Raw genomic sequence first — 4,145 nt, forward strand, 5'->3', positions numbered from 1 at the left:
TTTTAGTTTTTAGTTTTTAGTTTTTAGTATTTTTTTTAAATTTGCATTTTTGGAATAATGTTTTACAAGTTTTCCACATTAATTGTTTTAAAGCACTTTATTTAATGGGTTTGCTTAAATTTTCTTTTGTTTTCTTTTTGATTTCCGACCCCAAAACTACTTCAAAACGAAAACACTAATTAAATTACAACTCAATCAACCTATTCGTCAGCTATTCTCAGCCTTCACACATCGGAACAAGCTCATCATTATGAAACCAATCTCCACTGGAAATTAATTAAACTTTCCTACCTAACCATCAACTAATTAGCGATAGAGATGAGTTGTGAGCATCAATTATGCTCAGCACAAAAATTAACTAAATTTTGTATAATAGCATAATTGTCGAACATTTATGCCACTTCACGAATCTTCAACTTTGAGCTGGAGCTCTTGCAATCTTTTCAAAATCTTTCCAAGCCAGACTACTTCCTAAAACGTTGTCTCTAATTACGTGGCCGATTGTTGCTCGCAGATTTCGCACCCCTTAAGCGGCCAAAATTTGTAATTTTTTCACGGGTTTTGTATGAGTGTGCTAGTTGCATAACTTTAGGCGATTTCATTCTTGAATAATTCCAAAAAACGTCGTTTTTGATTTTTTAAGAGCTCATCTTTCACTTAACCGTTCGTTATCGTGCTCTGACCATTTGAAACAAAGCAAAAAATAAGACTTTTGCTTTCCAAGTTTCGTCTCGTTTTCCCAATTTGAATAACAACCAAACTCCAGAAATGAGTGAGTGATCAACAGCAAGTGCGCTGCCCGCGCACTTGCCTGCGCTCATCTTTTCAACTTTATCAGTTTCTCCAAATCGCTTGTTTTGTTTTGTCTCCGCGAGTTTTTTTTTCCTTCTTTCTTCAAAGTCACTTTTGATCGCTCTCATTAATTTTGGTTTTTCCTGGCTGCGCGATTTTCCACGGTCACCGAAAATTGCGGCATCGCCGCGAAAAGATCGCATCTCGTCTGAGCGTGATTTTTTTTTTGCAAACTAATCTTGTTTTGCCACTTTTTCGAAACTTTTGTGAGGGGGTGTGAAATTCCGTGCTGTGACGAAAAAATAAAAGAAAAACTCGATTTGTTTCGCCAGAGACATCTGTTGGGTGATTTGCAAAACGCCTGAAGGTATGCAAATTAGTAAAAGGACTTGTATCGCTATCTCAACTGGAAACAAAAGAAAACAGTGCACTTCCCATCAAATTTCATGTACTTTTTCACCTTCTACAAACAAATCCCATCACGATGCAATAGTTCAAGCAGAGTTATGCGATGCCAGCCGAAAGAAAAAACAATTACATCCTCCCGAGACCGATATTTAAAGCCCAGAAAAAAAAGCGTCGAACAATTTCATAATTTTCCACCGCGCAATATCCACAACAACAAAAAACTAGATGATAAACGGCCAGAGCAATGCAAACATAACGGGCTGGCCAGTCGATTGGTCGGTGGGTGGGAAAATGTCGGAAAGCATTAAAGTGACCGCGAGAGGAGCAAAAAAAAACTGAGAGCTAAATCTTTCTAGATTCACTTTCCTTTCCCCGAGCGGGCGCGCGCGAACATTAGCGGCTCTTTTTTTCTGAGGTGTGCCATGGAAAATGACGTTTGCAGATGGTGTTTCGAGTTTAAAGCATTAAATTGATACGAAAAATGGAAGGCATTCTCGATTCAGCATCTGCTCCCTTTTTTTTTGTTTAACGACCTTCTTTGCAAAAATATTCAATACCAAAAAAAATTTAAAGTTGATGTCCAAATGTCCAGATGTCCAAATGTCCAAATGTCCAAATGTCCAAATGTCCAAATGTCCAAATGTCCAAATGTCCAAATGTCCAAATGTCCAAATGTCCAAATGTCCAAATGTCCAAATGTCAAAATGTCAAAATGACAAAATGTCAAAATATCAAAATGTCAAAATGTCAAAATGTCAAAATGTCAAAATGTCAAAATGTCAAAATGTCAAAATGTCAAAATGTCAAAATGTCAAAATGTCAAAATGTCAAAATGTCAAAATGTCAAAATGTCAAAATGTCAAAATTTCCAAATGTCAAAAAAGTCAAAAAAGCATAAGCATAAGCATAAGCATAAGCATAGGTGCCCACCCGCAGTTGCTACTCCGTCGTGGAAGATAAGTGGGTGCTATCTTTCCTCGCTTCGCAACTTCTCAAAGGCCCCTATCAAAAAAATCAAAATGTCAAAAAAGTCAAAAAAGTCAAAAAAGTCAAAAAAGTCAAAAAAGTCAAAAAAGTCAAAAAAGTCAAAAAAGTCAAAAAAGTCAAAAAAGTCAAAAAAGTCAAAAAAGTCAAAAAAGTCAAAAAAAAAAGTCAAAAAAGTCAAAAAAGTCAAAAAAGTCAAAAAAGTCAAAAAAGTCAAAAAAGTCAAAAAAGTCAAAAAAGTCAAAAAAGTCAAAAAAGTCAAAAAAGTCAAAAAAGTAAAAAAAGTCAAAAAAGTCAAAAAAGTCAAAAAAGTCAAAAAAGTCAAAAAAGTCAAAAAAGTCAAAAAGTAAAAAAGTAAAAAAGTCAAAAAGTCAAAAAAGTCAAAAAAGTAAAAAAGTCAAAAAGTCAAAAAGTCAAAAAGTCAAAAAAGTCAAAAAGTCAAAAAAGTCAAAAAGTCAAAATGTCAAAAAAAAAGTAAAAAAAGTAAAAAAAGTCAAAAAAGTTAAAAAAGTCAAAAAAGTCAAAAAAAAAGTCAAAAAAGTAAAAAAAAAGTCAAAAAAGTCAAAAAAGTCAAAAAAGACAAAAAAACAAAAAAAGTCAAAAAAGTCAAAACAGTCAAAAAGTAAAAAAAGTAAAAAAAGTAAAAACAGTCAAAAAAGTCAAAAAAGTAAAAAAAGTCAAAAAAGTAAAAAAAGTCAAAAAAGTCAAAAAAGTCAAAAAAGTCAAAAAAGTCAAAAAAGTCAAAAAAAGTCAAAAAAGTCAAAAAAGTCAAAAAAGTCAAAATAGTCAAAAAAGTCAAAATAGTCAAAATAGTCAAAAAAAGTCAAAAAAGTCAAAAAAGTCAAAAAAGTAAAAAAAAGTAAAAAAAAAAGTCAAAAAAGGCAAAACAGTAAAAAAAGTCAAAAAAGTCAAAAATTCAATTTGAACAGCACAGACAATAAGACCCATATATCATTCAAAACTGCAATCACAAATTGATTAATTAAAAATGAACATTTTCAATAATTTTATTCCGTTTCCTGTAGTATTAGGTATTTGACAAAAGACAAGTAATCTGGAAAAGTTCGAAGAAAAGAGAAAAAAAATACCAAATTACATGATGCTGCCACCTGGCGTCGACCTTCTTTGCAAAAATATTCAATACCAAAAAAAATTTAAAGTTGATGTCCAAATGTCCAGATGTCCAAATGTCCAAATGTCCAAATGTCCAAATGTCCAAATGTCCAAATGTCCAAATGTCCAAATGTCCAAATGTCCAAATGTCCAAATGTCAAAATGTCAAAATGACAAAATGTCAAAATATCAAAATGTCATAATGTCAAAATGTCAAAATGTCAAAATGTCAAAATGACAAAATGTCAAAATGTCAAAATGTCAAAATGTCAAAATGTCAAAATGTCAAAATGTCAAAATGTCAAAATGTCAAAATGTCAAAATGTCAAAATTTCCAAATGTCAAAAAAGTCAAAAAAGCATAAGCATAAGCATAAGCATAGGTGCCCACCCGCAGTTGCTACTCCGTCGTGGAAGATAAGTGGGTGCTATCTTTCCTCGCTTCGCAACTTCTCAAAGGCCCCTATCAAAAAAATCAAAATGTCAAAAAAGTCAAAAAAGTCAAAAAAGTCAAAAAAGTCAAAAAAGTCAAAAAAGTCAAAAAAGTAAAAAAAGTCAAAAAAGTCAAAAAAGTCAAAAAAGTAAAAAAAGTCAAAAAAGTCAAAAAAGTCAAAAAAAAGTCAAAAAAGTAAAAAAGGTCAAAAAAGGTCAAAAAAGTCAAAAAAGTCAAAAAAGTCAAAAAAGTCAAAAAAGTCAAAAAAGTCAAAAAAGTCAAAAAAGTCAAAAAAGTCAAAAAAGTCAAAAAAGTCAAAAAAGTCAAAAAAGTCAAAAAAGTCAAAAAAGTCAAAAAAGTCAAAAAAGTCAAAAAAGTCAAAAAAGTCAAAAAAGTCAAAAAAGTCAAAAAAGTCA

The sequence above is a fragment of the Culex quinquefasciatus genome, chromosome 1, assembly GCF_015732765.1.
Source record: "Culex quinquefasciatus strain JHB chromosome 1, VPISU_Cqui_1.0_pri_paternal, whole genome shotgun sequence".
NCBI classification, from domain to species: Eukaryota; Metazoa; Arthropoda; class Insecta; order Diptera; family Culicidae; genus Culex; species Culex quinquefasciatus.